The following is a 13,921-nucleotide window of genomic DNA, read 5'->3' as shown; positions in this document are numbered from 1 at the left end:
CCTTCCAAATCTGAGTGCTCAACTACCTAATATAATTCCGCCCAGGAATTAGAGACCTAAACCAAACAATCCGGTCTAAGTCCTAGGCAGGTATCAATACAAAAACAATGAAACACTCAGCATGCAGCTAGCATAACGGCACATAATTTTCACCCAAGAACTCGCACATTTACCTTGGATCCTGCCGCACCTGCATAATACTGGTTCAAATAATCACCACAACATTCAAACACAAGCAATCTGGAGGTACACTTAGCACACTAGGTCACCCTATGGCTACCCATGGTCACTCCTCCTTATCACTCCAGGGCTCGACCAGAATGGACCGAGCTGTCCTTGCTCTGATACCACTTCGGACGGGGATGTCACGCCCCGTACCCCACGAAGCATGAGCATCCCGCTTATAGGTCGAAATAGTAGCGCGACGCTCCCAGGTTACGGCACCGACCCGAAACCCAAATCAGAGAAAACACGCCACATGCGGAAACGACGTATATATAATAAAAAAATATATATACACCCAGACAATTTAAAAGCAACCACGAGTGGCAAGAGAAAACAAATTACGATTGATTAAACCCCCAAATACATTATCCATCTATAAACAAAAAGGTACATCAAAAGGCCACGAACAAAAAGGGATCGGTGACCTAGGGGTGTCAAACTAACTACCGGAGGGGTACGGTCAAAAAGTGTCGACCCTCACTCCTATGCTGATATCTAACCTACGGTACCCAGTCAGGATCAGAACCCGACGACTCCGAAGAACTCTCGAGTCGCTCTTGATCCTCCTCAGAACTCATGGCCTCCAACTCTATCTCTGGCTCAGGGTCTTGTTCTTCGTACTCGTCTATGTCCATAGGCTCAGGGGCTTCTGCGTCCACCTGCTCTGGAGCTGGATCGACTATCTCCGGCTCGAAAGCTAATCCACCAAGCTCCTCGTGCTCTTCCTCTTCTTCCACAATCTCGTACTCAATCTCAGAATCAGGATTGCCCTCCATATCAACATCTACTACATCACCGTCTGGACATTGAATATCTAGCGGACCTCTCCCACAAACGGGCGTCGGCGGACTGATGGGACCGAATTCTACTCCAAAACGATCCCGGAAACACCAGGCTAGGTACTCGTGAGTCTCAAAGTGAGCTAAGCCTACGTCTACCCATACTAAAGCATAGTGTCTATAGTACTTCTCCCCGTTCCCCACGGGGTGCACGGTCAGCGTACGCTCTATATGGTGGGGAATCCCAAAGCGTAACGGTGCATCGTCGAAGTTCATGGCGGGAGATCTGAAAAGTCGATTTTACCACAACCGTGAGAAAACTCAGCAAGTAAAAATCACTAATCCTAAACTAGGCTAATGTGCACCTCCAGAGGGTAAATAAAACACATAAACAGATAAATAAACCAGTATAATAATCAATATAAGTTCACCCGGGCCCACAGCCCAATTCACTACTCTGCCCTGCAGGTTAGACTTTTAATATCAATATAAAACACATTCACTTAAATCGACCCGAAGGCCACGACCCGAAGGCCACAATTTCTCCCGCCCCGAAGGCCCGACCCGAAGGCCACAATTTATCTCGACCCGAAGGCCCGACCCGAAGGCCACAATCTATCTCGACCCGAAGGCCCGACCCGAAGGCCACAATCTATCTCGACACGAAGGCCCGACCCGAAGGCCACAATCTATCTCGACCCGAAGGCCCGACCCGAAGGCCACAATTTATCTCGACCCGAAGGCCTGACCCGAAGGCCACAATTTAAATCACTTCAAACATGTACATCAATGCGTCCAATATTGATCAATCAACGTCACGAGGGATGAATACAAGCCAAGGCACTCAAGGTTAATCGCCCACACTAATATACCAAGCATACTCATTCTCGACTTAGACGCATTCAACTCATCCTCAAGACAATCAATATACTTCCGTTCTCACCCAATCCACTCGACATTGATTCGCACATTTATTACAATTCAATGTAATGCACCTAAGGCCCACCTTGGGCAAATCAAACTTAGTCCTCATGCTCATTGGTGCGGGGTCATAAGATAGGATTTATATAAGTCCTAAGTAACCTCTAAAAATGCCTAACTCCTTGCCATCAACCAATAACTCAACTAAGTATTCAACTTGGATAAATTGCACAAATTCGGTACTCAATGAACAGTACCAGGGGAGGACACATTTTGCCCACTAAACCACAATTAAACACCCTCATTAGGCTCTAATCTTAAACCCCAATCACCCAACAACCAAATCCACTTAATTAAGATTCAAATAAGCCTAATTAACCCCCAAAATGTCCACTTCCAAGTCATTAGTACTTGAACTTAATTAGTGCCACACTTAGACAAATTTATGCAATTTCGGTACTGATGAACAGTACCAGGGCAGCAGACTAATTAGGCCTTAATTCACCTCTAAACCATTTCATTAAGCACTAATTAGGTCCCCTAATCACCCCACACAACATTAGGCATATCTAGACCATGATTAGGCTTAATTAACCCCCTAATTACCCTCTAAAATGCACAAATAAACTAATTAACGGTTTAGGGGTTTATACTCGCCTAAAATCGACTCGAGGCGACGGGAGCGGGCGGTCGATTACCGACACGCGGTGAGAATCGACGGCGGCGCTCCGGGGGCAAGCCGGCAGTCACGGCGGCGCCGGTGTGGTTCACAGCCACACACACAACCGGAACAGAGGAGCTGCTGGGCGTACGGGCTGAGGATGATGGAGAGAGAGACGGTGAGGGTGAGGTGGTCGACGAGGGCGGCGCACGGCGGTGGACGGCGGCGCGGTGCCGGCGAGGTGAAGACCGGCGGCGTTTCTCTCTCTCTCTCTCTCTCGCCTGGAACAGCTGCTGTGGGGCGGACAATGCAGAGGGTGGGGCTGGTCGACGGAGGCTGGGGCGGTGCCAGGGGGTGCTGTGCGGCGGCCAGAGGTCAGCAGCTCCGGCGGCGCGGCTGTTCCGGCGTGAACAGTGGCCGGCGGAGCAGAATGACAGAGGAGCGGCGTGAAGAGGACGATCGTGAGGCTGCTCGGGAGAGAGAGAACGTGAGCTGAGAGAGACTGAGGAGAGAGAAGAAGCATGTCAAAAGTGGTCAAACTTGGGTGAGTGGAGTCCAAGTGTCAACAATCCAAGGGTTTGGACAATTTGCCCTTGAATCCAATGACTTAGGTTGACTCCTCTCCAATAATTCAAGGGTATAATGGACAAATGCCCTAACCAAGGCTGACCAGGTCTGGTTTGGTCTACTTAACCTTAGTTAGTCCCCAAATTTTATCCAAATTTCGGAATAAATTAAAATGGCCTAGGGGCATTTTCGTAATTTTCCGATCCCGGACCGAAATTTCAATTTTTGTCCATACCGGTCCTATATGTTCATGGGAGACATAATACGGTGTCGGATTCGCGAAATTCACTTTCTACGCCTTCGAAAATCGCCTGCGAAGTCCCGGGAATAAAATAATATTATTTTTCCAATTTTTGCCGAAATTCCCGTTTTTGTCCAAAATCACTCTAAATGTACGTGGCCACTCCAAAATGACCTTGGCCGTGAAAAATAACCTCAAACGGCCTCCGAATCCTGCCCCGGTGCCCACGGGGGCAAAACCGTAATTTTCCCAATTTTTTGTCGAAATTCCTATTTTCAGCCGTTCTTGTCCCAAACTTACTTGGCCACTATAAAATGACGTCCGTCCTACAAAATAGTCATAATTACCCTTGAAATTTTGATATCGGAGTTCGGCTCAATATCGCGATCAAAATAGCTCGTTTTTTTTAAAATCTTAGGATCTCTCACTAACGGGTGGCTGTTTAGGTGTTACGCGTATCGACCTAAGAATGTCCGAGTCTCGATAGTCTCAAATCTCGAGAGAAGGTAAGAGATTATCACTAGTACCGGGGGTCGCGATCGTTCGGATAAAATTTGGAATTTGTTTGTCAGGCGTACTTTCGGTCGTGCGGAATCACCCGCGATCCAATCGTACGTTACTAACTATATCACATCCATTATCTTCCTAAGATCGGCCCATATTGGCTTAAGATATTCCCTCGACATTTCTCGAAATCAGTGTCCAATCGCAATCGGTTTCTCGGTCCACGTACCTGTTCCTATTTAGCCTTTCCTATTTGGTTAGTATCCCGTGATTGATCAAGTCCGGGCGAGACTCACTAAAATCATACGAGAATTAATATACGCTTTACTGGTTCCGATAACGGGTCAAAATTCAGGATGTTACAGGGCCGGTAACCCTTTGATTGTAGCCCCACCTTAGACTGCCCCCTTGGCCATTTAGTCATTTTGTTAGTAGTGGCCGTCGACCCGCTTTTATTTGGAGATTTGTATTGGTGTATCGTGGAAATTGTATATATTTTGAAGTTCAATGCAAGTCTTGATTATTAGGCTTTTAATTGTTCGTCGTTCCTGCTACCCTTGGTCGTGTATTGTTTTGTACGGGTATTGTAATTATTGCTTCCGCATGTGCCTTATGCTCTGTTTTGGGAGTTGGGTCAGCGACGCGTCCTGGGACGTCGCATCAAAATTGACCGGTACGTGGGTTGATCGCGCTTCGAGGGGTTCGGGGCATGACAAATTTGGACTTGATGTCTTTTGGAGACAAAATCTATACATTCTAAGCTTTCTAATGAGATATAATTTACCTTGATGTGACGTCAAATGATGGGACAAATGTGATTATGCATGAGAAATGGCAAATGATGAGATGTATGTGGCTATTGTTATGAAATGTATGTGAATGATGCCACGTGATTAAGACCTTTGCCACGGCCTATTCGCCACAGAGTGAATTCCCTTGCATAAGTATGTGGATGAGACTCTGGAGTTAGCCAGATGTTCTACCGTATGAGACGGTTCTCTGCAATGTTGAGATGATATGAAATCCTATGATGACATGACTCGTGTAGTCATGGTATGACATAGCTCTTGTAGTAATGGTATGATATTAAGAAATGACCATAATCACGCGGATGTACAATGGTGTATTTATCCTCACTAATGAAGAGGACACCCATGATGAATGGGCCGAGGCGTGGCAAAGGGTATGAATGATTCCGTCCCCCATGAGTTGGTGGTGACGATGCCTTGTTAGTCAAGATGCCTCGTGAATTGAGATGGTCCTGGTTAGTGACGAATGTGAACTCATGTGTGTAAATTGATGAAATACGATGTGGTATTATGAGATAATATGCCATCTGCTTGCATTTGAGTGAATGATCATATTCAAATTGTTTGATACTTATGGTCTTTAAAGATGTTATTAATCTTACTTTTTGCCTAAAATGCATATCATGTAGATGTGTTCTAAGAATCGAGAGTTAGTAAGATCGGTCGGTTTATAAACTGGTCTTATTTTTTGTTGAAGGTTAAGTCACTCCTGTTGATTACCTTTTTTTTTTTTTTTTCAGATAACTAGAATGGATATCCATTCGTTGGAAGATGTTACAAAACCAGGATCAACCTTGCTTATTACTCACTTCTGGTATGACCGTGAGGCTGGATGATTAGAGTTTGGTGGAAACCGTGGGTTTCACTTGGATGGCATAGGGAAGTAGAGTACCTTTATGACCTCCCAGACGTTGTCTTTTGTTTTGGTGTTTAATGATGATGTCATCCAAATCACCCTTGTATACAAATAAAAAGTCTGGAATTGAAGATGTGGTATTTTTGTACTGGATGTGTCCACTGAGCGAGAAATGTTTAATTTGATTATGGATTGCCTTCCGCTTGTGCTATAAGTGAAAAGACTAAGAACGCTTTAGTAAGTGGTAATTTTATGGAAATTCGGGGCGTTACAATTATCCCACTGAATAACTGTCAAGGTTGGAGGCTCCTCAGGGTGGACTGATGAAATTGCCTTTCCTAAGACTTGCAAGCATGACCCAACATCCTGAGCCGCAAGATGGTGATGAGATGTCTGCTCGGATGAACATTATCCAAGAGTAAACTGTGAAACTCATCTCTTTTTATTTAACTATCGTCAAGACAAGTCTACACATGAGAATGTCTGGAAGATGATGCGCGGAATACAGGGAACTGAAATTATTCTGCTATGCCAAGAACACACCAAGTACTATGACATATTACATGTATATCGCGAGTGACACAAATTTCTTTGCTCGACAGTATTTAGAACAGCGAACGTGTTTTCTGATCAAGGCTTTGCCGCTCCCTATTCTGCAACCATCGTTTAAAATAGAGGGAAAAGAAGAAATAAGTCTCACTTGCCTTGGGGAATTTGGAAAGTTCAAAGATAGAACTAGAAGAATTGCAATCAATTCTCTGTTAAGTAGATGATGCGAGACTATATTTTTATAGCTCATTGCCATGTACTCCACACAAATATCGATCATGGGAAGCGGATTGGTTTGTTTTGTAATTAATTTGAATAGTACAGTGAAATTATTGACAGAATGATGAAATTATCATGATTTTCTCCCATATATTTAAATGTAGGAACCTCATTACCCGAGTTGCGACCATGCTACGCAAATAAGTAAGCAAGTAGTGTCGGCAGAGAGCACCGAGATTTTATTACTAATTCTTGCTACAAATAATGAATTAGGCATATGCATGTACTACATTTGTAAAGATGAAATTTCATGAAGTATCATTAATCGTTTGACGCACAAGTGAAATCCAACATGTTTCATGATTATGTGACTAGAGAATATCCGATGCATTAAGGTTGAAGTGTTTTCGAGCGAGTGTGATACGATGTATAATGAATGATTTGAACATGTATAAACCCTTCAAGAGGCAGATAACGTGATGGAAAGGCTTGTGATATGGAGTAAAAAGAGGACTCGCTCCAAGGTCCAGCTTGAACGGGAGGGCTTCCATGCACATCCACAGGCAAGATGACATTCAATGAAAATCATTACGAAAGATCATATACTAGGTGATGGAAAGGGTAGAGAAATGGAGTAAAAGGAGGACTCACACCCTATACCGTTAGGCCGCGCAGCTGCAGGCAAGATGAAATTCAATGAAAATCGATATGAAAGATCAGAAACTGCCCAAAATAAATAAATGATTCATGTAGCAAAATATCCAAGCAACGTTAAGAAAAACGCCACGATGTATAAAACTTTCTATATGTTCTCGTGTCATGCCATGTGAACTACAGTATCAAGGAATCTTGATCCTCAATCCATGTCCCCCTCCGTTATTAGAAACTCCGGGCACTGAAACGAAAATCACTTGCATATTACATGAGGCCCATGGAAGGAACAGGGAGATTATAACCAAGAGCAACCAGAAAATGATGATAAGAGAAGACGATGTTGACGAAGGCAAGTGCATTTTTGCTGTCATCTCTGTGTGGGTGGGTGGCTATGTATAATCTCTGACGGGCTGATAAAACTCAATTAATCATTGCATAAAAGTCTTCATCTTTGATTTTTCTACATTGAGGAAATGAATGGAGACTTGAAAGTCTTCATCTTTGAACTTTCTACATTGAGGAAATGAATGGAGAGAAACAACTTAAGAAGTCTAGTCAAGGAAGGGGACTTGCTAGTTTCAAACTCCACATACCTTACCAGTTCTTATTCAATCTCTTTGCATGAATCATATCATCCACATGAAGAGAGCGTGCAATGTGGTGGGTTGAAAACAGCTGTGGAGGCACCTAACCTCGGTAAGCCTCAGTTCCTAAGCGCGCGATTGTCCAAAACGGCACTCACACTGCGAGTACTAGTCTAAAATGGTTCTCATTTAAGTCGTCAATCATGTGGTTTTGATACTATTTTTGATTCATTTTATTCCGGTCCTAGACTTTTTATCGGACTTGAAACTTCTGTAAAAATAAGGATGGAACTTTCCAAGTTTTGAAGGCAAAAGATTATGGTCGCAGTGTCCGTTGTGGCAAAGCCTGGATCAGAAAGAGAACAAGAGAGTTGAAAAGAAAAACAGTTCCCGACATAATCAATCTGCATATGTTAGAAAGATCATCAATGAACAAAGCGAGCTCAACTTGCTAACTAGCAAAGAGTAAACATCACTTGTGAATGAATGATAAATTCTAGCAATATGTGAAGAGAGTTAAACAAGCTGACTTGAGGCTTGAGAGTGAAGTTCCATGGCAGCCAATTGTTTAGTTATGTTCACGTCAACGTTACGAAATATGGCAGATATCGTGAAGGGAAATCAGATCAAGTTCTTGCTAGGTCTCAAAGTTGCCAAAGACGAAGATATCAAAAATTAAAAATGCAAGAGGTTAAAGAAACAACTCTCGAAGAATTTTCTCATTACAAAAAACTAGAAAGATCGTGAATTGTCTTCAGATCAGTTGAAGCACATTGATCCATCCTCTCCATTGTCTTGCATGTTTAGTCGCATGAAAGTCTTCATCTTTACATTGAAAAAAGAAGGGAGAAAAAAGCGGGAAAAATGTAGTGACTAGTTGAGGTAACTTAGACTTGTACAGAGAAGTAATAAGACCTAAATGTAAATGCTATTCTCTCTGTGCAGCCATTGTGAGTACTGATCTGTCAAAGTTGTTGACAGAGGTGCTGGTAATATCGGATTTGAAAAATTACTTGCAAATTCTGAGTTCTTCCTTATTTATCACTAGTACAAAAACCAAGTGTTGCTCTATAACTGATTCTGTTGTATTAATACATAAAATAGTAAAGGTGGGTTTGATCAAGCTGTCATAAAATCCACAACAAAATACCTCTCAAGTTTTTCATTCTTCGTGGTTGGTCCACCTGAAACTCATCATGTTGGCCTACTGCATTAACAGAGTGAGTCTCCACCAAGGGACATCCATGGTCAGCCATCCTGAGGCTACTGGCAGTGGGTTAATCTCCCTATCCCTCAGGAACAGGTCAGTTGCCCTCTTCTTCGATTAATTGACCCATCTAAACTACAAATAGAGCATAGCTCATTAGTTCATCCAATCTTTACAAATTAATCGTGCCATTAGAAGTCATAGAATCGCGTCAATTCCTCATGACTCAAGTCTCCTTATAGATGTTTGGACGCATCTTGCAACTTCAATGCCAAGGATTAATTTGCATCCAGTGAACCAAAACATTAGTACAAAACCCTAAAATTATCGATATTCATCACTTAGTGATGACAATTGGAACTTGAATCCTAGCAGCTGCTTCTCCAGAGAAATATCATCCTCACACCACGATAAGGGATATTGTCCCGTTACTAATTGTCAGGCAATCGTCTATGATAACCGCAACATTGTCTGGCACATAACCGATCTCTTTTATCTGAAGAATTAAATAGTTCAAAACTAAAAAAATCAAATCAGCCTCATAATGAGTCTGGTCTCTAGCAACAAACACATGAACCTCATTATTAACTTCTATCCAACTTTTTCCCGGTTCTTTTAGGACTCCTGTCTCTTCCATTCTCTGCCTCACCTTCTTTACATCAAACCACATTCCTTTGGATGCGAATATATTTGAGAGTAGTGTATAAGATCCACTATCCGTCGGGTCCAAAGAGATTGCCATCTTGGCAGCATACTTTCCTAATTCACTGTCGCCAGCATTTCTGCAAGCACTGAGCAAGCTCCTCCATACCAGCGCCATTGGTTGAATTGGCATTGTCTCAATGAAATCCACAGCATCCTTTAGTCTACCAGCTTGGCCAAAAAGGGAGACCATGCAAGCATAATGTTCGGTCCCCGGTTCAATTCCGAGCCCAGGCATTGAGTTAAAATGATGCAATCCATCTTCCACAAGCCCTGCATGGCTGCATGCAGAGAGGATGCCCACATATGTGCTGTAATCTGGTTTCACTCCTGCGTTTATCATTTCCTGAAATATCTGGAGAGCAGCACGTGCTTCTCCATGTTGTGCATATGTTGTGATCATGGAGTTCCAACATGCAACATCTTTGCAAATAGCGAGGTAAAATGCTTTCCTGGCCTCCTGAATACCTCCGCATTTAGCATACATGTCCACAAGAGCATTTGCGACAAATGGGTCAAAATCCAAACCGGGCTTTATAATCTGGCCATGGAACTGTTGACCATGTTGGAGACTTGCTAAATTGCTTGCTGCTGTGATAAGTGAATCCGTTGGGTCGTTGTTCTGATAATTGTAATTCTGAGAACAATTTGAAGGTCTCCTCATTTTCCATTTGCTGACTATATCCAGAGAACATTGCATTCCAAACTACAATGTCTCTATCGTTCATCTCTTCAAATACTAGCCTCGCGTCTTGGACTAAAGAAGACTTGGAATAAACATCGATCAGTGAACTCCCTGCAAATAAGTCCACAGAAATGCCAGATTTACTTAAGAGACCATGAACTTGCTTGCTCAATTCCAAGGTAAATAAAGCAGTTGATAATCCAAGGATGCTGACAAATGTCAATGGATTTGGGAAGAACGACGCAAGCCTCATACTATGGAAGAGATCTAATGCTTCCTCCAGCTTCGCTAATCTTGAGTAACCTTCGATCATTGCATTATAGGAGACAACATTTTTTCCATCCATAACATCGAAAAGTATCCTAGCATCCGCTAAGGCATTGCATTTCGCATACATATCTATCAAGCCATTTTTTACGAAATCATCAAACTCTAAATTGGCCTTGATAGTGTAAGCATGAACTTGCTTTCCCTGTATTAAGGCCTCGAGCGAGCCACAAGATGTGAGAACACTGGTGCAGGCAAATGCATCAGGATTCCAATCCAATCCAGTCATCTCTGCAAAAAGCTTCAATGCTTCCTTATCATACAAATTCTGCATGTACCCAGAAATCATCGTGGTCCAAGAAATCATATTTTGAACTTCCATATGGTCGAATAGCCTCCGAGCTGTATGTGCCATGCCAGATTTCGTATAACAATCGATCAGCACATTAATTACCGAAATGTCCATCTCTGCTTCTCTCCTTAGTATATGAGCATGAATTTGCTTGCCACCTTCAACAAACTCAAGTGCTGAGCAAGCGCTTAAAACACTGGAAATCACGTATTTGTCAGGAAGAAGGCCAGCATCTATCATCTGGCTGAACAACTGCAGAGACACTTCACTTCTCCCACATTTCACGTGCCCACTTATGATCGCAGTCCAAGTAACAGCAGTCTTATCCAATAAGCTATCGAAAACCGATCTCGCCCCATCTATCCCACCATTATTCGCATACAAAAAAACCAGAGAAGTGCCAACATAGACATCCTGACCGAGACCGGCCTTAACAACGAAACCATGCACCTGAGCTCCTTCATCAAGGCCACCCGACTGCGCACAACCGCGGATCAGACTGGCCAAAATATACTCATTCGGCCTCTCCACAGAGCTTCTCTGAAACTCCACAAAGCTCATGTGTGCTTCGCTGCAACAATTCTGCCGGGCGTACATCGAAATCACCGAAGACCAAGTGATCAGGTTCCTCTCGGGCATATTATCGAACACCCGTCTTGCATCGCGCAAACCGCCACACTTCGAGTAAGAATGCAGCAGAATGTTGGCAAGAAACACATCGTACTGGAATCCCCAGACGACCATTTGGCCGTGGAGCTTCTTGTGGTGACCGATGGGGTCGCCGGCGCCGGAGGCGGAGGCGGGAAACTGAAGGAGCTCGGCGAATTCGCGCCTTTTGACGCGCGAACCGGGAAGCGGGCGAGACGGGGTCTCTGACGGGAAGGTGGAGAAAGCGAAGGAGGAAGGTCTCGTGGCTTTGGAAATCCGGCGACATTGTCTTGCGAGGAGTGCTCGAGCGACCATAGTAGTTCGTCATCATAGGTGGTGCATTTCGCAGTGTGTCGTTGTTCCGTTTAACGGTCCTGAAATGGAGGAGGGAAGGTGCTAACAAGTGTGAAAATCCCATTTTTTTAAAAATATGTTGACTAGAAATATTAAAATTTATCACGAAAGTCTAATTGAGCCTAAAATTTTTTAAAAAGTGCAATCAAATCATGAAACTTATTAAGTTGATTCAATTGAGTCATAAAGTTAACGCCGTCTAACTTACCAGGGGAAAATACTGACGTAGAGCTGACGTGGCTTATTTTAATATTTTCTTTTTCCTAAGTTGCGATGACGTGGCTATGTTATGCAACTTAAGACTAAAACGACGTCGTTTCGATCCAAATTTGATTTTTAATACTGATTTTATGTAAATTTAATTTAATAAATAAGCTAAATATTAAAAAAAACAAAAGGAAGGAGGAGGAGGACGGCGGAAAGGGCTGCAAGCCCATGTCGTTGCTACCGCCGATGCCACCCCTCCATCGCCGGGAGGGCCATTGTTAATCAAATATGCCTATTTGGCATGAGCCCTTGTTTGTCTATTAGATATATAGTAGGTACAGCATTAGAATGAGCATCCGACGTATCTGCCCTTATGCTCGGAGTGTCATTTCAGGTTAAGGGGTCCGCTGGCTGTGGACAGTTTGCAACTTGAAGAAATATATGCATATTTCGGGTTTTGCATTGGTCCTAAAATGCCAACTGTGAGTTTCTTCACTCTTATCTGTCGGTTTAAATCATGTTGTCCTGTCCGGTTGGTAAGTTAAGTGGAGAGTACAGATTTAGGTTCATCCCTCCCTGTGACTCAATAGAAATACATGCTAATGATGAGGGCAAGAGGATGAGCCAATAGGTGGATAAGTCCAGAGTGAGAAATCCTTTTCTTCGTCAACACCTATATTGCTTGACAGGGATCTTCTTCTTTACATTGTACATCCAAATGATATAACATCTAGACTTATATATATATATTATGTACATTCGCTTGTAAAAAATAAAAAATAGGCAGGTGTTTACCAAAGCTCAACAATCAAAAGTTGATTAAAGTAGCCCTGAATTCTTAGAATGGACTCGGGCAGTGCTCGATTTCTATAGCCCTCATTTATGGACTATGGGCAAGTATGACTTGTTTATAGGTCTTTTTCGAGCTTGGTTTGCCCCCAACAACTGCAAAATAACCAATATCACAGTTGCAGTATTAGCATTGTTATAGCTAGACGGCCTTGTTCATGCATCCTTTATTTTTTTGGCTAATTTTGAATGTTGTACCGCGGTTTTTTTCTTTTTTTCCTTCATCAAATTTTCACCTGTAGTAGCTGGTGACCCTTGCCGGTGCCACCACGACCCTTCCGGCCGGTAATCCACCGAAGGAAAAAAAGAAAAAGAAACGAAAAGGTAAAAATTCATAAAATTTAAAAAAACTTGCAAAAATCGTCCATATCAGCGTTGGTCATGCCGCGTAAGATGGCCGGTGCTGACTGGACCGCCACATCAACGATTTCCGGTCAAAATTGGCCAAGAGGACTACATTGATAAATCGTAAAAAAGATTTAAGACTAAATTGACAAAATTAAAAAGCTTAAGATTATGTTGGTTGTCGTATAATAAATTCAGGAATTTTTGGACAATTTTTCCTTCGAATAAGGAGGTACGAGACGCCTCAGGTGGACTGATCAAATTGCCTTTCCTAAGACTCGCAAGCATGACCCCACTTCCTGAGGCGCAATATGGTGATGAGATGTGTGCTCGGATAAATACTTTCCAAGAATAAACTGTGAAGCGTATCTTGTTTTTATTTCACTCTAAATCAAGACAAGTCTACATATGAGGATGTCTGCAAGATGATGCGCGGAATACAGGGAACGGAAGCAATTCTGCTGAGCCTAGAACATACCAAGTACTAGACACACACTCATAAATGTATCACGAGTGACAAATTTCTTTGCTCGACAGTGTTTAGAACAGCGAACGTGTTTTCTGATCAAGGCTCTGGCGGTTTATGGCCTGCAACCAATGTTTGAAATAAAGGGAAAAGAAGAAATAAGTCTGACTTGCCATTGGGAATATAGAAAGTTCAAAGATAGAACTAAGAAGAATTGAAATTAATACTCTGTTGAGCAGACGTTGCGTGACTGTCCTTTCTTTTCCCCAT

The 13,921-nt window shown here is 42.8% G+C and overlaps 1 pseudogene; it reads right to left on the bottom strand.

Moving 5' to 3' along the window:
- Positions 1–8,704: 8,704 nt before the first annotated feature.
- On the bottom strand, positions 8,705–11,817 carry LOC115682803 (pentatricopeptide repeat-containing protein At4g39530-like; annotated as a pseudogene).
- Positions 11,818–13,921: the final 2,104 nt, after the last annotated feature.

This window comes from Syzygium oleosum, unplaced genomic scaffold (assembly GCF_021117445.2).
Source record: "Syzygium oleosum isolate NSW1041296 unplaced genomic scaffold, Sole_v2.1 Sole_v2.01, whole genome shotgun sequence".
Lineage (NCBI taxonomy): Eukaryota > Viridiplantae > Streptophyta > Magnoliopsida > Myrtales > Myrtaceae > Syzygium > Syzygium oleosum.
This window is presented reverse-complemented; position numbering and strand designations above follow the sequence as displayed.